Below are 23479 nucleotides of genomic sequence, written 5' to 3' on the forward strand. Positions count from 1 at the left end.
TCAATACTGACAAAACTCAAAATCTTGAGTTCACCACTGTAGGTTCAGCTAACAAAAGTGTAAAATTACTTGGCATTACTCTCGACAGTACTTTGTCTTGGCATCAACATACAGATCTCCTCGCAAATAAACTATCTAGTGCAATATTTATCCTTCGTCAACTGCAAAACATCACAAGCGGTGAGATTCTAAAAATGACGTACTTTGCATTATTCCACTCACACAGCAGCTACGGTGTTGTTCTTTGGGGGAACTCTCCTGGTTCGATGAGAATTTTCAAACTACAGAAAAAAACTGTAAAAATACTGGCCAAGTGCAGGTTTCCGGAAGCACTGTAGACCATTATTCAAAAAATTACGTATCATGCCTTTGCCAACAGTATATATTTATCAGACGCTACTGGAAATCAGAAAAAATGCTCACTTGCTAGAGAAACAGTCTGACATACACCAACACTTCACGAGGAATGCGGACAAGGTAAGAACATGCTGTTATCGTTTGACCAGATCAAAAATGAGTTCTGTTGAATATTTTATTTTCAACTCTCTGCCAAATAACTTTAATGAGCTCAGTATCACCAAATTCAAAAGAGCTACCAAGGAAATGCTACTTAACCAATGTTTTACTCAGTCTCGGAATACTACGATCCTTTTAGGACAGTTCACGTCAGCTATGTCTACTCGAGATGAAACATACATATCGATTGCACTGTGGTAGTGTCTAAATACCCCTATTATCATAAGTGAATATTTATTCGTTTATATATGTACGTAGGCAACCCCTGCGTTATTTAATATTTTTACATTTTTATAATTTACTTCTTTGTTTTATATGTTTATATAAGAAAGCCTGTACACTTGACTTGCTACAAACATGAAAATGTAACGTAGTTAATAAACTATTCTATTCTATTAACCTCATTGAAGAATTTGAAATATATGATACTCTGAACACATATAAATTTCAATGGAACACCTCATATAGATATACCTAATTTTTATATTATTCTCTATCATATTAGAAATACAGCTGCTGTATTTTCTGCTAGCCCAGCAACATTCGTGTCCCTGAGACGTGTTATGTTTGTACGTACTTGTTTGTTTATTTATGAATCAGTCATTGAAATTCACAAAACGATAAATGAATACATGACACACTCTGATGTGCATAATTATCCAACGCGAAATGCAAATCAGTTAAAACCTCCTCGTTACAAACTTACTGTTTCATCTCGCAACTCTCTGGGCTTGAGTCTTTACAACAAACTCCATACTGATATCAAAAATTCCAATCTTTATCATTTCAAACGTGAAGTGAAAAATATCTTATTAGAGCATAGTTTCTATGAAGTGAGAGAATATTTGGAAGCACCACTTCTCACGTCTTATCAACACAATTAATCTGTTTGTTTGTTAGTATATTACGTTTTTTCGTACTTTTACTACATTAAACTTGATCGAAAATAGTCATTTTGTAAATTTTAAATTTTATACATTGAATTATTTATGTATACATATTAGTATATACACTTTTTGTATGACCTGCTACAAATGTAATGTAACGTAGTCAAATAAACTTACTTACTTACTTACTATGGATTTCATTTTCCATACTTAATAACGTATCCAATTGAGTTAAGTTCAATATATCTGTTTAAAAAATCTGTTTTTCCGTTAATCAGAAACTTGTACGAGCTAAGGACTAACGAAGTCTTACCTTTCAACGTGTGATTCCTAACACGGTTGCAGAATCATCCCAGCTCCAACCAGATAAATTATCTCGAGAAAATATCTGGTCGAAGCAGGAATCGAACCCACGGTCTTCCGATCGTGAGTCGGGCGCACTACCATCGCGGCCATATCATTTTGATAACCATTATAGTACGAGAAATATTGAAGCAAATATTATTTTACCTTGAATATAACTATATGACTTATCAAAAATCCATACAAAAAATAGAATGTGACCTATTGTGAATGCAATAGATTAACCAACTCATGAGATGGCTAAAGACTTGACAACCCTACTGAAGGCATTTATAGAAAATACAGTCATTTATTAAGGACTTGTGACACTTCATAGAAAAGAGTAGAGATATGAAGTTGAGTCCTGTCCGATTAAGTACACGAAGCGGCTGATTAGCGAAGTATTTCCGGCAAGTTTCTGACATCATTAAATTCATCATCGGGGCTCTACAATGAAATAATGTCCTGAAGAAATAATATACATAATATACATGACATAATTTCTCAATCTCCATATTCCAAAATAATTGAAATAAACTGAAATGAGACTTAATAAATACTAGTTTATTTATGTTGAGAAAGTTGGAAATATATGTAACAGACAATATAGGTACGAACAGAAATGAAAATATGTCCAATGAATGCTGTTGGGTTAAAAACAATTTTTTTGTATCTGTTCAAAAAACCTGTTTTTATAGTAATCTCAGGTAACGTCCCGTTTATCCTACATAACATTTCTAACAATCCTTGCAATTGATCATTGAATGACGTTTGAGTGCCTATTCAAAGTTTTTGTTTTTTATAAAAAAAAAAGTTTTCTCAAATTTTGCAATTTTGATATGTTCATCATTTAGAACTGATCCAAAATTTTCAGGAAGGTTGTGCACATAAGGAATTACGAAATATTTTGGATTATTTGTTTCCACTGTAGATTGTCTAATTTCATTTAGAATGTTTTCCAGTAAAGAAATGGGATGACTGTTTTTTATATTTTTTAGTCCCAATGATTTTGATATTCAGTATCAGAAACTGTGAGTACTCCTAGTAAGTGCCATATTGATTATAGTATTTCACTATCAAGAAATCTCTTTATCATTTTTAGAAAGAAAGAAACTGATTAATGTTCTCTAAAAGGTGGTGAAACCTTGCTTCGTTCGTATGGATAATCATAATTTTATCTGATTCCGTTCTAGTTTTATATCTCAATAATCTAACCTTACATACCTTTTTATACAACTGTCATTAAAAGTGACATTTTTAATGGTAGTCAAGAGTAGTCAGTGCACGGGTCGGGTCTCGGGTCTTACGGACCCAAAGCTATTTTCCAGGTGCGAGAACGCGCGAACGCGACTTCGGCCGACTTCACCCGACTTGGTACCTTTTCCTCGTGTCGGACAATAGCAATCAGTATCGTATATACATCAGTTGTGTTCAGTAATTTGTTTAGGTGACATCGCTTGTTTCGTCCTGATAGACCCAACCCGTTCCTTCTGGTAAGTTTTTATTTAAAAAAAACGTAAAGGTGAAAAAGTGAAATAGTATCATTTTAGATTGAAAAATGTCAGATCCATATGAAAAAAATATCAATTGGCTGCGGAAGTTGTATGATGAGGTGCCTACACACGAGGAAGACATTAATTATGAAGCCAAAGATGGGTTTAAATAGAATAAAATGTGTCCTCCAAAAAACGTGAGAACTAGGCAGCACAATATTATATCCAAACTGCCAGGAGTAATTGGCGATGCAAAAAATGCTTCTACGGAGAAACAGTGTTGGGACTTATTTTTTGACGCAGCTATAACCATGAACATTGTAGAGTGCACTAACATATATATCGAAACGATTGCCAACCGTTACCAAGACAGCTCTGATGTAAGACCAATTGCAATAACTGAGATGAAAGCCTTGTTTGGTCTACTCTATCTGATCGGAGTATACCATAGCGGCCGAACATCTATTTTTGAGTTCTGGGCAACTGATGGAACTGGAAAAGACATTTTTCCCGCTACAATGGCTTTGAGAAGATTTCGATTTTTGATAGGATACCTACGATTCGACAACAAACATACCAGGGAGGAACGTAAACGAGAAGATAATCTCGCCCCCATTAGATACGTTTTTGAAGCCATTGTTTCGAGGTCGTTGCAGCTTCAGGATGTAAACTCCCAACATGCCTGCCCGATATGGGTTGAAAGTTTTTTCATTAGCCGATGCTCGAATGTTTTTCACTCTGAACCTAAAAATGTGTGCAGGTAAGCAGCCAGAAGGTCCGTACAGAGTGAGCAACGCAGCCTATGATGTAGTTGAAAGAATTGTTAAACCGATTACGAAATCAAACCGAAACATTACCGTGGACAATTGGTTCACTTCGGTGGAATGTGCTGAAAATTTACTAGTGACCCATAAATTGACGGTTGGAAAAATAAGCGGCAAATACGAAAAGAATTCATCTCTATTGCAAGACCAAAGAAGTCAAGTATGTTTGGGTTTACTGAAAATATGACCATTGTTTCCTATAAACCAAAAAAAAAACAAACATATTATTATTCTGTCTACGATGCACCATGACGACTCCATCGATGCAAGCACTGGTGAAGATAATAAACCGGAAATTATCAGTTTCTATAATAGGACAAAATGTGGTGTTGATGTAGTGGATCAACTTTGTGCCAAATATAGTGTTGCCAGAAACACCAAGAGATGGCCGATGGTTATTTTTCATAATTTATTGAACGTGTCTGCGATTAACGCTTTCATTATAAAAAGAAGTAATGATCCTTCATCACCGTCAGGAAAACGGAGAAGGATATTCCTAAAACAGCTTGGAATTCAATTGGTAATGGAGCACATGAAAGAAAGAGTTACATCTTCGCATTTGACGAGAGAAATACGATACAAGGCTGCAAAAATTAGCGGTGTCCAGGTTCCGGAACAAGTAGCTGTCGAGGGTAATAAAAGAGGTCGTTGTAGCTTCTGTAAAGATCGCAAAACGCGTTTTCAATGCACAATTTATAAAAAATATATTTGTTTAAAACATTCCAGATATGTATGTCATGTGTGTGCTGATGAAATTCAAAAAGTTTATTTTATACAGGGTATTTAACATTTATGGACCAAAAAACATATATTTGTTATTTATTATTATTGTAGTTCTTTTCCAAAATTAAAACGTTGGTTTTTTGTCAAAAATAGGAAGTAAAATGTTTATTTAGATGATGTGTAATGTTATTATGCATAATAAAAATTTTTAATTAAAAATATATACAGTTTTCCTTCTGGGTCTGTAAGACCCGAGCCGTTCCTTTATGTATTAAAATTGCACCCGTGCACTGAAGGGTTAAAAGATGAAATATTTTCAACACCAGTGTTAAAAGTATCTTAAGACGATTTTTTTCGACCAAATAGCAATAAACAAAACATAATCATTCAATTTTCAAGGAAGTTTCATTATGAACAACAACAACTGCTGATATTAATATATTGCGATCTTAAAGAGCCTTGTAATGTATTGGAACTATCTGAGTTGACAGTTTCAAGGGCATCAACATTTAATTCTTGAAGTGAAGAGGACGATGCTCTAAAGCTGGAGCTAGCTGTTGGAATTATTCTTTCAGCAATAGCCTTTTTTTAAAAAAATGGGTTGATCTATGTAACCCTCAGCTAGTGTTGTAGACTTCCATCCTCCGGGCTTCTTGATATCCGTTATATCTGCCCCTGATTCTACTAGCAAAGAAGCAGAAGATCTTCTGAAACAGTGACCTGTATATTCCTTTGGTTCTGGGAGGTTCAGGAACTCAGCAATGGTAGAGAACATTTTCCCAAACGTGTTTATATCATCTAGGTTGGCACTGCATTTATAATTTGAGTATTTCAAAACAAAAAGTTGATGATGATATCAGAAGGGCGTAATGCAATGTATTTATAAAAATAGTTAATGTTTTTTCCAACAATGCAAAAAGAACGACATATTTTCGTTTTCATATTTGGACTTTGAACAATCAATGATTTATCCATTAATTCAATGTCTTCTATTAACAAATGGCAATGCTCTTCACGCCGGCAGGCCCCATATATTCCGAAAATAGTAGCAACTTTCATGATCAATTATTTTTCATCTGGCGTCAAATTTATAAGCCTCTGGACTTGTTCAAACGTAAGAGTTTTTGGGCCTATAACTTTAATTTTTACACTTTAAGAATGCTATTACTTTGAAATATTTGCTTGTAATAACACCATTTCTAACGAGCGCACTCAACTTCATCGTTGAAAACTTGCTTCATAAAGTTGACGAGTTCCATATTTTTTATTTCTCTTCTAGATAGGCTAAGAAGACGGTTTCGCTGAAATTTCCTTCGACGTTTTTAAGTTCACACCAGCTAAGAAAATTAGAATATACGACATCTTACTGCTGAGCCGATTTTTTTGGTAACAATTCAATTGAAGTTTTTTTGCAGCCTCTTCAATGTCGTCAGGAACACATAATTCCTCACTATTGTTCTTCATTTTGCAAGACATTGAATACCAGCAAGAATTTAAAATGTGACTTCAAATAAAACACGTGAGCTGTAAACAATTCTGTTTGTTGGTAATCAAGTGATTCGGCGTCACCTGACATGGCCACTTCACAGCAAATGCGATAACATGAAAATAGTTAACTGATCATCAAGATCTTCAGATGATGTGGTGCTGCAGGTTTTTCCGGGTTTTCCTGCAGCTGTTGTTTTTAATTTATTTTTATCGTTATTTGAAAATATATGTTAACTGATAAGATATGTCAAAATGTGTTTTTTTAAAATATCAAATTGATCTATTATTCTATTATGAAAACAGGACAGTTGTATAAAAAACTTTGTGTGATATTTGTGTTAAAAGTAAGTTTTATTTGTTTGTTCAACACTCATATCATAAATAACTATCACACGACAAAATGTTGGAAACTGTTCCACATCAGTGGTACCAAAACACACATATTATTTTGTAGATAGTGAGTACCTAGTAATGAAAATTTGTTTTCGGAATAAGGAAATTTAAAACAGCACAATATATTTACCCCCGTCTCTACACGCGAATACTCTGAATATTTCATAATGTCCTTTCATTTTCCTTTGTCTGACTGAAAGTTTTTGAACTGTCTGCCGTTGGAGCTGCTCAACACGAACTCAATATTCCACTCAGGGTAAATAATAAAGACCGGAAAATGACATGTATTGGAGTTGGAACCCCTCGCATTATTACGATTATGGTGTCTACTGAAAATGCTAAATAATTATCGAACGACATGCACTGCGATCACTCTTTGTAGGCCTATGTCGCCAACAAGTATACCACTTATAGGGTGATGAACTATATAAGTTGACATTTCTACTAGTTTAAGGAAAAAGTTGTCAACCCAAGACGATTTCAGCAAAACAAAAAAGGAATATCCAAAATGCAAACCCTTCTTGTATAAAAGAGACCTTCAAAAGCGATGAATTTCCGAAAGTATAAAAAGATTGAAAATAATTTCCGCACTACACGGAAATCCTTAAGACGCTCTCAGAGCGGTGCCTGTGCCAAAGTAGCGATTCACATTGGATGTTAATCGCTGGAGATTAAATCCATTTGAAAAAACGTTTTCAGGAAGTTTATTCCATATAAACGCAGTTTTCCAGGTGAAAGAGTTCTTGAACAGTGTAGTTCGAGGTGTACTGAGTTGAACCCTCATATGTACCGCTCTTGGTGGAATCATATGTGCCAAGTCACCTGAACACCATCCATGAAAGTATATATAGAAGAGAGACAAATCTCCAACTTTCCTTCGATGTTCCAGGCTATCAAGGTTCCACATGATGTTCGTGTCTCCAATAAAGCGGATGGCTCTTTTCTGGATGAAATCCAGCAACTTCAGGATACGTTTGGGGGCAGAGCTCCATACATGAGAAAAATACTCCAAAGAAGGTCTGATCTTAGCTTTACAAAGCATCAAAAGTTGGTGAGATGTGTATGATTTTCTGGTTCGGAACAGTGTTCCAAGCTTTCGAAAAGCAGCATTTGCAATTTCAGCGACATGATTGTGCCAAGAGATATTGGTGTCCACTTTAACCCTCAACAAACTTATCAAAGTAGAAAGCGGAAGTGTCTGTCCTGACATCATTATATCCGGTTCGAAGACATTTATCTTCTTGGAGAACACCAATGCCTAGGTTTTTGTTGCATTGAATTGAACCTGGCTACTTTCACTCAAATTCGAAATCACTTCTAGATCCTCATTAAGATATGCAACCTCCTGCTGCCGGTGAAGATGTGCCTCCGTAGCCGATGTCCTGGAATCCAAATGGCATGACGAGACAAGTGTGTTATCGTTAGCAAAGCAATATATTGGATTCTTGGTATTTTCCAATAAATCGTTGATATACAATAGAAAGAGACAATATGGATCCCTGGGGAACACCAGTGTTGATGGTGAAAGTATTCGAGAGATATCCATCGAAGGCATCTTGCAGGGAACGATCTTTCAGGAAACCTCCCCAATTATACACAGAAATGATCCGACAAGCAAGAGCATCGAAGTTTGGCCAGCAAACCCTCATGCCACACATAGTGAAAGGCCTTAGAAATAAAAGGCGCAACAGCTCTTGATTCTCCATGTTTCTCGATTGCGTTATTCCAAATATGGGTGACATACCTGTTGCTCTGTGTTTCCGGAAGCCATATTGATGATCGCTCAAGATGTTAAAGCCTTCCAAATATTTGAGGATATGGTGGTTTACGACTTTCTCCATTCGACTGGTCTATAGTTATTTGAAAGATTTTTCTTGCCTTCTTTTGGGAATAGGCTGAACGCGAGAAATCTTCCACCACGAAGGAAAAACCCCTTTCTGTAAGACAGGTTGAAAAGTGTGCAAAATACTGTTGCGAGATCATTTGCGCACTTTTTAAGTACTATGATGGGCACTTCATCAGGGCCAGACGCCTTGTTGATATTGAGCTGTTTCAAAATTCGCCTGACGCTGTCGATAAGTAATTTCCGGCATTGTGGATTCTAGTGTGGGAATGGTGGGTAGTGCCTTTCTCAAAAAATCGACTGTGGAGTGGGACGCAAGTTGTTCAGCTAGTAGATTTGCTTTTTCTATGGCTGTTGTTGCGATTGAACTATCCGCTTGTGTTAGTAGTGGAAATGTGAATTTTGTAAAGTTCTGATTAACAGCTTTAGCTACCGACCAGAAAGATCTAGACCCGTCTATGTCATCTTTTGCGAAAAGTTAATAAAGTGGTCTTTCTCCGTACTTATTCGAATGTATAATGTGAAAACGTTTTATTTTTGTTTTTTTTTTATTCATATCCTCAGTTTGTTTGAAATGGATTAACAATGCTATGAACTTCCATTGTCTAAAAATATGTAAACAAGTCCATATCATGAATACAAAAATATTTGGATGTATTAATAAAACATAAATAAATTTGAGAATAAAAAAAACCGTTATTATGACCGGAAATGTAAATGAAGCCTTTAGAAAAGACCTTGGCCAGAGACCCTTACATCTTGGAACTCTCGGATAGGATAAGAACAATTTGAGCTGAGAAAAATATCAGACCTTACTTCAAGCCCGGCAAATCTATAACAAGCATATCTCCCAAACACCAGAACTGCGATACTGTTCTCGACAGTTTTACTGACCCAGATGGCGTCTCCAGGAGATCTGTTTGAAAATCTGTTTGAAATCTGTTTTTTCGTTAATCAGCTGTCGCCCCCATACGAACGACAACTCTCAGAAGTTGAGATCGTGAGTCGGGCGCACTACCACCGCGGCCAATTCCACAACATGATGAAGTAAACCATTTCCTAACTCTAAAATGGGTCTCTATATCTAACAGGGTTCACTTTCACACATCATTGATTTCGGATAGAAATTAATCTAGCATTCTAATCGAGTTCACAAGTACATACTATTTCATATGAAATTATGATTGATTCGTGATTTCACCCAGAATAACGTACGATTTATGCCAAGTTACACAAATATTTTGTGAAGTATAAACAATCTAGTAGAACAAAAAAGAATACACCGTTGAATGAAAGAAATCGAAGATGGTGAGTCTCCTTTTATTCCACTAAAAATAATAAAAGAAACAGGAAATCTCAGATGAAAAATTATTTTTGACAATTTTGATCGAGGGCTTCTTCATCAATATATCTTTCATATAACCGAGAAAAAATCTCGGCGAATACATAAATAGTTTGTGGACGAAAATGATCGATTAAAGATCTTTCAAGTTATTGGGAAAAGTATTGAGAAAAATTGGATTCAGATGGAAAACAATAAAAAATAGTAGGAAATTATTCATGGAAAAATCAGAAATCTAGCACCTAAGAAAGTCAGAGAAGGTCAACCAATAGTTTATATGGAAACGTATATCCTTTCTTAACAAATTTTAGAAAGACAAAGATTGATTATAGTGAAAGCAGAAGGAGAAAGTGGATGTGTTGTTCGAAATTTGAATCAAATACTGAATCAGGTTAATACCACACTGAAATGAATTACAAAAAGTTTCTGCAAGAAATCTACCTAAAAAAGTGTTCTTAATAAAGATAATCCTCTGTAGCTCGATGTACAAATATCCCAACATGTCATCAAGAAAGGAAGAACTGAAAGATATTCCACAGACATCCTAATGGTGCCTCCCCAATTATACTTTGCCTAACCTTGATATCTTATCCCATTCAAAATTAGGAAGAAAGGCCTTTTCATGTTCGTACCGTGTTATTATTTGTATGTAAATAACGTATATCATTTGACTAAGATAAGTGGCATAATTTGTTAGTTAGAAAAATGAGATTCACTGGTAATCCTTCAATTTTCTTTTTAATGTCGAATTATCATTGTTAGTCACAATTCTGGTCAGTTTGAAATGTCATGAACAACAAAAATATGACAGAAAAATGTTCTTACCTTCGAAGGAATTTCAGTTACTCAACTCATTAGATTCAACTTTCGTGTCAGTATTCATTATCCAATTTTTTTAGTCCTTGGTAAACTTGATATATTCTGAGAAATTCCATCAATTCGACATTTGTGCATATACATTCTGAAAAGGTTTATATAACTAATTATTTGTTACAATTGCAAAACAAGAAAAGGTACTTCATTGGCATATTCGACTACGATTGACATTTGTCAACCTCAACAAACTCAATATGTTAATAATAGGCGTTCTCGATTGGATGTATCATCCAAATGGGGTTGACGTGAAACTGACGACAACAATTTGTAAAGCGTATGTATTTCTAGTATACTGAGCGATATACAATGGTATGTTTCTTTAAATAATTACTATCAAGCCACTAACTTTTTTTATGGACAGAACACAAGCACTACAGGAAAATCCTTAACGCGTACCTTAAGCGATGCCTGTGCGAAAGTATCGATTCACATTGGATTTAAAACGCTGAATATTAAATTCATTTGGAAAGACATTCTCAGGAAGTTTATTCCACATAAACGTAGTTCTCCAAATGGAAGAGTTCTTGAACAGTAAAGTTCGTGTACTGAATTGAACTTCAAAACTATAAGCAGCCACAGTCCGTCCCGTATTTCTGATATGTATTGCTCTTGGTGTTCCACACTATCAAAGTTGCAAATGAGCAAATGATGTTCGTGTCTCCATTCAGGCATATGGCTCTTTTCTGGATGGAATCCAGCAGCTTCAGGGTATGCTTAGGGCGGAGCTCCATACATGAGAACAATACTTCAAAAAAATTCTGATCTGAGCTTCTTGAAGCATCAAAAGTTGCTGAAGTGTGTAGAGTTTTCTGGTTTGGAACAGTGTTCCAAGCTTTTGAGAAGAAGCTTTTGCAATTTCAGCAACATGATTGTGCCAAGACAAATTGATGTCCATTTAATTCCCCCACAAACTTGTCGAAGCAGATAGCAGAATTGCTTCCCCTGACATTATTATATCCGGTTCGGAGACATTTATATTTTTGGAGAAAACCGATACCTGGGTTTTCGTGGCTTTGAATTGAACATGGTTACTTTCATCCCAATTCGAAATCACCTCTAGATCCTCATTAAGATATGCAACGTCCTGCTGTCGGTAAAGATGTGCATCTGCAGTCAATGTCCTGGAATCCAAATGGAATGATGAGACAAGTGTGCTGTCGTCAGCGAAGCGATATATTGGATTCTTGTTTTTTCCTGTAAGTCGTTGATGTACTCAGAAATATAACTACTTTACGAACTGCTATCATTTTTACTTCAACCACTATTGATATCAAACACCAATCGTATGGCAATTGAATAAACAGATATTAACTCAATTTATTTCAACATATCACTTCAAAAGAATGAATCATTTGGAAGTGGAATTCTACATATTATGTAAACAATAAAAACGAGCATCTGTCAAAGATAATTTCAAATAATCGCAATTATTTGAGAAATTCCAGTAAGAGATGAAAAAGGCTCATAACTCTCTTACTCACAAATATTTTCGATAGAATAAGTATCAATAATCATTCATGAATTGAAATTTTCCAGTTGTTATTTGAATCTAAGTACGCTTGTATATGAAACCAATCAAAGTTAAGGAATAACTCGTAATGAGACCCAAATCAACCGAATATTATTCTTAATTCACCTCCATCTAATCTTTTTGGATATTGACAAAAACTTGTAAACCTGTACTTGCGATGCACTGTTTGGAATCTTTGGTGATCGAGGTGTTAAAATAACGGTTTGGTGTTGAAAAAAAAACTCCAGTAATATTAGTCATAAACCTGAATCATGAATTGAAAACTCCTGCAGATTATGAATGATGAGACTTGTCAAACACTTGGTACTGTGATCAAGAGCAAATTTTCATTTCTTTGTGCCACTATTACTCTCAAAGAAACAACATGTTGGTTTCATTTTATTCAATGTGTATATTTGTAACTTCTAACAATGAAAGTACAAATCTATAATACTGAATATAGTGAATTCCATAACATTTCTGATAACAGAAACTGGACATGCAAGAGTAGTTGGGTCTGAAATGATGAAATATACCTACTAGCATTTCAAATTGTATTTTTATATCTTAGAATTATATCACACTGATGTCACTTATGAAAAACGTAGGTATATCCATTATTCTTCGTCAATTGTCTCCAATATCATCCATCATATTTTCCTGCTCACTCCGTTTCTGTTAAAATTATTGAATATAAAATTATCGATTATGACATCACCAATATTCGAAAACTTGTGTTATCGCAAACAAAGGATTGGTCTTTCAGTTTCACTTCTGATGAATATTCAAATATCAAAATCAATATCTGGAACAGAAATGTTGGTAAAGCATACCCTAGTGTCAAATCAGGCTCGTAAATTGTCGATACCTACATCTATAATCAAAGCAGAATCGAAAATAAACATCGCAGTCCATTACATAGAAAAAATGGAAGGTGGTGATCTGGTTTACGAGGTAAAGGTCCTTGTATCACCATTCTGAATTAGTCAACACAATAAATTCACTCGCTCATCTACTGGCAAATATTATGAAAATAATGATTTACGCGTGTCACCATCTTTTGTGAATACAGAGTTATATTATTTGGTAAGCTTTGGTTTCTAATTTTTATATCCAGTCTGTTTAAAAAAAATCTGTTTCTGGAAATCACATTCGATCCATAAGGAGTAAGAATCTGAAGTGTCCATAATTCATAAAGATACTGGATGTAAACTCAATGGGAGAGCAGAGTAAATATGAGTCAACTGAACTTAGAATATTTTCTGGAAGATACGTTAATAGGAAAATCATCACATACTTTTTTCAGATTCTACTGGAAATAAATTTTTATAGAATGAATTTCACTAGTTTGGACTTCCATTGTCTACTATTTAAAATGATTTGAAATCCCTGAAACAACTGAAAAAGAAGAATTAAAAATGAATAGCTGAAAATAACAATTATATTAAGCAAAATAAACCTGAAATGAAAAAATAATAGTGAAATAAAATACAAGTAAAATAGAACAATTGAACAAAAATAAATAAAAATAAAGAAATGAAAAAAGAAAATAAAAATAAAAAGTTGAGAGATTCCAAGTCACGTTAGTTCACGACGTTTCGATTGTTAGTATCTGACTGGACTGATTCCTCCGAGAGATGACTATTTATAGGTCGTTCGAGTACTTTCACTTATCCCCGCCTTCCATTTTCCGCTTCACTGGTTCCGTGGGAGATGACCGTTTGGCGGGAGTTGGCCATTTTTCGCTTGATGATGATTTCCATATGTTGCGTATTTCTACGCTGGCTTGGCTGAATACGTTGTTGAACAACGTGTAAGCGGCTTCCTTGAATTTTCTCCTGAACCAATGTTCCTCTCTGTGCAAGATCTCAGCTTGGGACCACTCGATGTTCTGATCTGTATACCGAAAACCTACTCATACGGGACAGTATCTGAACCTCGAATCCAACCAACATCAATCAACTAAAAGAGGAATCATCAAGACTCTATTAGACCGTGCTTTCGGGCTCTGTAACACGAAGGAAGGTCTCGAGAAGAAACTAGACATTATCAAAAATGATCTTCAGCGGAATGGCTACTCCAAAGCAATGGTAGAAAAGGCCTTGGCTTCAGATCCGGTAACACTATCCGTAGCAGCCTCACGAAAACCAGGCCACCAAATGCGGACTGCGATTCCAAGAATTGCATTTACCGGATACCCTGTGAGTACGGAAAATCCTATATTGGTGAAACTAAGAGGCCATTGAATGTTCGCTTTGCCGAGCACAAGAAACACACACAGCGAGAGTAAACCAGCAAATCAGGAATAGCAGATCATGTTTGGACCCATCAACACAACATCGAGTGGTCTCAAGCTGAGATCTTGCACAGAGAGAAACATTGGTTCAGGAGAAAATTCAAGGAAGCCGCTTACGTTTTCAGCCAAGCCAGCGTAGAAATACGCAACATATGGAAACCCATCATCAAGCGAAAAATGACCAACTCCCGCCAAACGGTCATCTCCCACGGAACCAGTGAAGCGGAAAATGGAAAGCGGGGATAAGTGAAAGTACTCGAACGACCTATCAATAGTCATCTCTCGGAGGAATCAGTCCAGTCATCACCCGAAGACTATTGTAGATACTAACAATCGAAACGTCGTGAACTAACGTGACTTGGAATCTCTCAACTTTTTATTTTTATTTTCTTTTTTCATTTCTTTATTTTATATTTATTTTTGTTCAATTGTTCTATTTTACTTGTATTTTATTTCACTATTATTTCATTTCAGGTTCATTTGGCTAAATATAATTGTTATTTTCAGCTATTCATTTTTAATTCTTCTTTTTCAGTTGTTTCGGGGATTTCAAATCGTTTTATATAGTAGACAATGGAAGTCCGAACTAGTGAAATTCATCATGAAATATTGTCAATCACCTTCAAACAAAAGTTTTATCAGAATATTGTATGAGTGCGATTTGCTTTTTGATTTATATCTCCGAACTGATTCAAAAGACCCTGATTTTTTTAATGTGTTTTGTCAATGTGTTTTGTCAAATGAATGGATAAATCAAGATGATAATGGAAAAGAAGGCGCAGATAATTTAACTAGCGCCTAAAAAATTGAATTTTAGTTCCGCTTCCATTATTATTATATTTTATAAAGTTTATCAACAGAAAAAAGTAACTGAACCGATCGAGGTTCTAACACCTTCACCACTTATAATTGCTCGAATTTTATTTCACATATATTGCCGATAGATATCACCACTCTTCAAGCCCAACTACCAGAGGAAAAACTCTTCATAAAAATTTAAAAAAAAACGATAATTTCATCTACAAAAAAACATTTTTCCGATACCAGAACAAAAATACTTCCACTCGTCGCGCGTTTCGCTATTCACCCTAACATCACCAGGAGATGACTAAAACTAAATTTTACAGCTCTCTTGATACTTTTATACTTCTCATATCCAAGCATGATTCCTTGAGCAAGCTAGAAGCAACTAGGAATATTTATCGTAACACGGCATTCTCATATGAAAATTTCAGAACGAAAATTTCCACGAAAGCGTCACTGTATGCAAAATTCGAAGAGAAAACGGAGTTTCCAAAATACTACAAATTATACTCATTATTTTGTTAAACAAATGATATTTTAGAAAAAATAGATATTTTAGAAAAATAGATTGTCATTTAAGATGGAATCATCATATCGATGAAGTAACTAAAAGTCTAAGACCATTGTTGTATAGATTCAAATGCTTCAATAGAATATTAGATACGCGTTCCCTCAAAAGTCTATATTATGCTCTTGTGGAGTCACGACTGCGATATGGTATCCTTAGCTGGGGTGGTGTACTTAATACCCATCTTCAAAAACTTGAGATAGTACAGAAAAAAATTATGAAAATAATTTACCAAAAAAAATATACGTATCCGACAAAAAAGGTTTTTGAGGATGCAGCTATCCTCAGCGTCACAAAGTTATATTTACACGACATAGCAATTTTCATAAGTAAAAATAAATACACCCTTCAACAGTTAGAGCATAGTTTTACCACAAGAAACAAAGAAAAAATATTCCTACAAATACAGACAACAAAAAAATCGGTGGGACAACGTTGTTTCAGTTTTTTAACAAAAAAATTCTTCAACTTTCTAGACGATATGCATAAAAATAAGCTAATGAAAGTCAACTCGATACCACTAATAAAAAATATATTCAAAAAGTATCTCCTCAATGTAGATCATGAAATAATATTAAATATACCTAATTGATAACAAATAACTTATCAAAATTTCCCTACTTTCATTGCTATAGAAATGAACTGAATTTTCAATTCTCCTCTCATTGTCATTGTCATTTACTTTTTCTCAGGTCAAGAATATTGTCTTTTACATTTTCTCAGGTCCAAAATATTGTAAATATTGTAAATACTCACACTGAAACACTGTTCGAAGATTATTTGGTAATACAATAAGTAAAAAATTCCCATGCACAACCTTAGGGTTTTAATGGGTTCTCTCGATGTTTATTACCTATATCTAGAACATTTCATTTAATTGATTGTTTTCTTTTTTTGTATTCTATCTGAAATTGCATATGATGTATTGGAAACTCTATCTATTACTGGTAAATAAACATATTATTATTATTATATATGAAATTAAAATATCACTTTTCAGAATGGTATCCAAATTTGATGAGTTTGAAACCTGTTTTCATGTTATATATTACATGTATTGTTATTTTCTAGGGGAATAAACAAATTGAAATCATTATTTGTCAGTCTCGTTCAAAATTTATGAAACTTAATGATTTTATTCAGAGATTCATAACGATAAAAAAAACTCCCGTGAGTTGGGCTACCTATCGGGCGCGTCCACTCCAATCTACCGCTTGGAATGAGGCTGGACATAGCAGATCACCTCGTGATGTAATACAAAGGCCAAGGCGTAAGCGCATTTGCGGCGCCGATGCCAAAAGGAGAAAGAGAGCGGAGGAGGCGGGAGTGGCAGCAACTATAAGTGCACCCTCCTCCTCCCCTACTCCACCTCCAACAGCAAGAGCACTTCCTGCAGCGGGCGCCAAGAGCTCCACCTTGAATAAAGGCAAGGAACCGGCTGCCCCTGCGGGAAGCTCCCTCACTTGTGCACCTCCACGGAGGGAACCCCAAGAAGGTTGAAGAAGCCGCGCAACGACGGTAAAATGTCTGCACCTTCCAAAACCTTCGCGGAGGCCACCGTGAGACACCTCAAGGTTGCCAAAGGAAGCGTGAGTTTGGCAAGACTTGGCCTACACCTGCCAATATAAAGGAGATGTCTCTTAGTGACCTGTCCACCTTCCTGAAAAAGGCAAGATGGACGATGACTTAGGAGGACAACTCCTCGGGAGGATGTACAATGGGTCACATGTGGCCTAAGTGCTGTCGGTCTACACTCACCCTCCCTACTCTTCAGATATACAGATACAGAACAATAAAAACTGAAAAAAATTATATATTGTTTCCATTTTTGGAGGTTTATCATTGCTCCGAAATTTTCTTTTTAAAAAACACAACACCATTGCTTAAACTGTTGATGAAACTTCAAAAGTGTTCAAAGTTCATTTTTGAAGTTTCATTGTAAATTTCTATAGTTGCCTCGTGCTATATCGAGTAGATTAAAATACATTTTTTCAGAGGAAAATGACAATTTCAGTATGAAATAGGTGTAGAACTCTCGTCGTTAACCACGTCCTAAATCATTTGATGCAATATTTGAACTTTTTCATTCGTTTATATTAAGTAGGTGGATACGTTTACCTACTTAATTTTTTACCTGATATTCAAAAAAAAATTGAAAGGTCCTCAAACAATAATTACGCGTGTAATACGTTTTTGATATGTATACATATATGGTATGCTTCAAATGATATACATTGAAATTTCCATGAAATTTCCATAAAAGAATAATTAAGTTTCACTTAAATGACTTTGATATTAAAACATACGCTATTTGTGACAGGCTATTAAAATGCCTTGATCTGAATTATTTTTATCTCACCGCCTTCTTGATGATATAGAACACTCGTTTTAGATCGATTATTGATTTGGTACATGTTCTGCTGTAGATAACCTGAAGAATAAACACAGACATCGTAATGAAGGCAAGGTCGGACAATATATGGCGCCTACTTCGTATGCAACTTCCCGACTGGCCGTATTTCTCTAGCAAGTTTTTGGCGCTCGTCCAGAATGTTATACACTCGCTCAATTTCTGTAATAAAATTTCAGTGAAAGTTTCATTTTATCAATAGTAAAAAAATACTGCGAGATACAGCACATCCCACTTCATCAGTCTCCAACTTTTCTATGAAATCTAAAGTCGCATTTGGACCACGCGAGAAGTTCTACAAATGTTTATTTCAAAATAAGTTTATTGAAGCATAGTACTTAGAAACGTATATGAAAACAATAATCAATTTGAAACATCAAGTGACAATGTCGAAATAGTCAATTGTGAAACATTAGTTCACAAACCAAAGAAGGGTATAATCTTTGAGATGGTGAAGGTATGTATACACTTGGGTTAATGAATGAGTCATCAGCTTGTGCATCCATAATACATCTATTGAAAATATTTTCCACATACTTAATTCTCATGCTATGTTAATTATTTTATATGTATCTGATTCAATAATTACCATAAATTACGAGTGTCATTGCATGAACTTTTGATATTTTTGTTTTTCTTTTGGTGCCAACGGCATCGACCACTTTGGTTATTAGTCTCGTGTTCTGGGTAGGGATAACTGGTAACCTACTGCATAAATTCCTTTGAGAAAAACATCTGGTCGAGGGGGGATCGAATTCTACTTGTAATTAGGTAAAAATATGAACAAAGGGCTGTTAGGAATGAGGTCGTAGTCGGCATATATAGATTTCATTTCATATTTTTAGATTTCTATTCTAAGGCATCTGGAAATTCGAAAGGCTGGAACCTGTGAATTCATCAGAAATTCGTATCTTCTCGAAGGGCTTAATGCATTCTTGTTTCGAGCAGCTATCAGAGTGGCTGATAAACTTGACTTGGTTTATGACACTTAACAAGGCGACCATAACCCTTTCACCGAGATGAAACTTATTCAGTAAAAACCCACATTAAAGTAGCAGGAGCAATTCCCTCCTTCAAATTCATAAGAATAAATCGTAGCACGGCAGTTCCTTCAAAAAAACATTGAAGATCTTGCCTCTTCCAATGACCTGACTTTTGCTATTCTAAGGTCAAGTGGATTGTAGTCAGAAACCGAGGGGTTCCTTCAAAAAACATTGAAGATCTTCCCTCTTCCAATGACCTGACTTTTGCTATTCTAAGGTCAAGTGGATTGTAGTCAAAAACCGAGGAGTTCTTCGTTACCTGCTAGAATCAGGGCCTACTGCGATCATCAGCATCGTGATGATGCTAACTTAGTTAGCGAAACGCGTGTCGAGAGACAGCATTTTTGTTCTGGTAAGGGAAAAGTATTCGCAACAGATTCATTCAACGACCAGAGGTTCCAAAATCCACTTACCAAAAAAATGTACCCATTTCAATATTTTCTTCGGGATTTTTTACCCTTCATTCCTACATAAAATAGGCAAATGAACACAAGCAACCAAAAAATAATGATTGAATAGAACTGGCCGATACTTAATGAAAATCCATATTGAAACTCATTAATACGGTTTATTGTATAATTTTCATTATAAAAGGTTTTACAAAAACCGCGACACGTGTTTCGCTATACAATAACTTTTTCAAGCTTTCTACGTTTGATAAAGCTATTATATAGCGAAACACTTGTCGCAGTTTTTGTAAAACCTTTTATATTGAAAATCATACAATAAAGTGTATTAATGAGTTTCAAAAAATAATGAATTGAACGGTTCCTAATCGGCTCTGGATTTTCTATAACTGGTGACGACATGCGCCATTTCGCTAAACCACTTCTTCGAAGCCCTTTTCTGAAGCATTGATTTCAATCGGAGAAATCTTTTTCAATATATTTCAAAATACGTCATGATTTCATTTTCAGCATTTTCAGAAAAAGGAGGTGAAGAATGACCCTATTATCGGTACTGTAGCGACGCTAATTCTTATTTTTTTTTTTTTGTTGTTAAATTATTTACAACTCTTAAACGATTAAATCAACTCTAAGAACAATAAATTGAAGGATGTAGCCGTTACTATGTGTTACAATATTATCATGAAAAATGAGAATTAAAACTTCTTATGTTTCTATACCACTTGTATAGTAACTAACGTTAAACTGCAATTTCGTCCTACAAGGACATTTTCAAACGAATATGGATATGAAATGCCAGAAGAAGATGACAACCTCAAGAAAACGATTAATAGATGTTACATCGAGAAAGGATACGTCACGTTCGCCAATTCTTGAACGAAAATTTTCCTATATCTACAGCAAATAGGCAGAAATGGTATCATGGAATGGCCTCCTAAATCACCTGACATTGCCTTAGATCAATGAAAACCAGAGCCCCAATCCGATGAAGGCTTACGAAATGGAATAATTAAGACTGGTGGTTGGGTAATGAATATCAATTGTATTTCTGTAACATGGTTAATGGAGGTTGAACTCTTTAATGGTTTTAATTATTGTAGGAAATAAGTTTGAACCATCCTGTAAGTTCAATAATGAATAGTTTCACTTTTTAGGTTGTGACGTTTTATAGGTTCAGAATACTCGAAAACCTACGAATTGATTTATGTTGCTGGAAAGTAAACGTTAAAACCGAAACTGCTGTCTTGAGTTTTTGGTAATGATATCACCCTGAAATTAGGGGAGACTACATTACAAGAGGCGACGTGATATTTTCAAGTGTTAGTAGTTAACTTCAGTTACCTAATTTAATGTTTCAATATTACTGAGATTTTATAAGAATCAAAAAGAAAGGAAAAAAATTGATGAAAATAGGAAACGAGCAAAACTGTTGAGTTTATTGTATGAACCTGCGTATAAATTAGTGAGTAATATGTATATAATAGATGAACCGGAAACAGTAAAATATAGGGGTACAATAACCTCAATGGATGAAAATTTCGAATCAATAAAATCAGTAGTTTTTAACAGAGAAAAAAATGTAATCAAGAAAAATGGCGAATGAAAGTCCGGAAAACTGGGCAACACGATTACGCAGTTTGATGGTTCTCCCGAGATTGAAAAAGCATTAGTCAATCAATTCATCATCGCTTATGACAAGGGACAGTAAAAGATCGACTTTATGAAGAAAATAAGGCATGAGTCACGATTTCCAAAGTTATTGATATTGCATCCTCTAAATCGGCCAACCACACCTTTCACTGGCACAAATTCATCTGAATTCAAAGTAAGTAACCAGCGCGCGATGCCCGTTATCTTCTGTGGCATCAAATTCACAAAGCAGCTGTTCCAGAAACAACGGTGATGGAAAAAACAAACCCAATGCTCGATTTGAGGAAGAAAAAATCCACAGGGTAGATAAATTTTCATATCATGACTCTTTTTGCCATTTTTGCCATTCTGTTGATGGAAAATATACACTTATATTTTAGATACGGGAGCTAGTTCTCTGTAATGTCGAAATCATTTCATGAATTAAATTTTGATAAAAAGATTTTGCAGGCTATAAACAAGATTATACCTTCGAGAAAACTTGGCAACTTGAATGTTTAAGTCACTGAAATGGCGGGCCAGCTTTAAGTACTGGGCGTGATCTTTTCATTTTGTTTGATCTGGCAAAAATTCAACAAAGGGATAATATAAATCAGACTGAAATCAGGTACGGGAGTAAGTACGAAATTTTTTGAAGCACGACCTGTACCATTTTTATTTAAAGAAGAGGTGGAAAAGGAGTTGGATCAACTCAAGTTATTGAGCCAGTTGATTTCTCTGAATGGAGAACGCCTATTGTGTCTGTACTGAAACGCGACGTTATGTACGTACCTATGTGCTGAAATCCAAAGTTACAAAAAATCCTTTTATGAAACTGGCCTTATTCACCCATTACCAAAAATTGAAAATTTATTCAGTAAATTAACTGGTGGTATATTCACTTTACTAAACTATACATGTCTAATGCGTATCAGCGGATTTGTTTAGATAAGACTCCATAAAAGTATGTTACAATTTCGACTCACAAAGGATTTGATCGATATATTCGTGCTCGTATTTTATACAAATTTCAAAGAAATCCATATTCTCTATTAGTAGATTTAAATCGAGTGGTCTGTTTTCTGAAAAATATTCTAATCATGGGAAAAAATAGAGAACATCTTTATTGTTCAAAAACAGTTCTTTCACGCTTACATAATGTAGTACTTGAATGATCTTTAAACAAATGTAGCGTTTTTTAATCCAAAATATCATATCTTGGGCATAACAACAGTAAAGAAGATTTGGATGCTTCAGATTCCGAAGTTTCTGCTATTATTAATGCACCAATCAATTGTCTACTTCTTATGTACTCGTATTCTCGTATTTTTCTATGGGTGTTCAAAAGTGATGATTCATGTCTAACGTTACATACGATACTTGGAGTAGGGACAATTTGTAAATATTCCAAAAACAGTATAAACCATGAAAGAACTTATAATAGACGTAAAATGAAAATCTGCATTTCAATGTTGATGAAAGGAAATTTGAGTTTGTAAATTATAAGAACGAAAAATTTCGTACGGAATTAATCCATGTGTTTTTTTATATATATTTTTTCATTCTCAACTCTTTTGAACATAAGTTGAATCTTAATTGAAATCTACCACTCAATTTACAATATCAGGTTGTCGAACACTGTATCGTCACTCCAACAGCGATATTAACGGTATCAATTTCATACATATCAGTTGCAACACCAGTGTATTCAAAAACGATTCGTAGTGACGGCATTAGTACTAAGATTCGCCAGAATGGAATTTTAAATTTGTGTCAGATGTCAAATTCAATAATAAAAACAAGCTCTTCAATGTTCTCTAACCTCAATTAAAATCAGATTTGTGCATACCGCTTTATTTTGTACATCCTTACAACGTATTTGATGAAATGTTTTCAGCACTTTATAAACTATAACGATCAGAATAAAGCAGAAACTGACAACAGGCGTAACGTAACGACAAATTCCATTTCAAAACCAACCTCACGCTAGTTTTGAATTGTAGTATCATGTTCCATGTTTATTATTTTAGTTCTTTTCATCTGACAGTTCGAATGTTCTGTGATGTCAATTATGTCAATAAAAAG

The 23479-nt window shown here is 34.9% G+C and overlaps 2 protein-coding genes across 6 annotated transcripts in view; one reads left to right on the forward strand and one right to left on the reverse strand.

Moving 5' to 3' along the window:
- LOC111510344 (cholesterol transporter ABCA5) overlaps positions 1 to 18412 on the reverse strand; it is an 81493-nt gene extending 63081 nt beyond the window's left edge. The window contains exons 1-2 of one of the 5 annotated variants that reach the window (XM_074184127.1): positions 18265 to 18412; positions 10677 to 10812 (exon numbers count right to left, since the gene is read on the reverse strand). The gene's annotated coding sequence lies outside the window, so the exon portion shown is untranslated. Of the gene's footprint in view, positions 1 to 10676; positions 10846 to 10868; positions 10887 to 18211; positions 18231 to 18264 lie in introns of those variants that run through there. The other 4 variants (XM_074184129.1, XM_074184131.1, XM_074184135.1 and 1 more) reach the window with 4 other exon arrangements.
- A 158-nt stretch (positions 18413 to 18570) lies between these two features.
- The window catches only part of LOC111516195 (uncharacterized), a 29376-nt gene continuing 24467 nt past the window's right edge, over positions 18571 to 23479 (forward strand). Inside the window, exon 1 of the mRNA XM_074184138.1 lies at positions 18571 to 18772. The gene's annotated coding sequence lies outside the window, so the exon portion shown is untranslated. The remainder of the gene's footprint in view (positions 18773 to 23479) is intronic.

The sequence above is a fragment of the Leptinotarsa decemlineata genome, unplaced genomic scaffold (assembly GCF_025532065.1).
Source record: "Leptinotarsa decemlineata unplaced genomic scaffold, Ldec_3_MD MMD2_tig00026354_RagTag_RagTag, whole genome shotgun sequence".
NCBI lineage: Eukaryota > Metazoa > Arthropoda > Insecta > Coleoptera > Chrysomelidae > Leptinotarsa > Leptinotarsa decemlineata.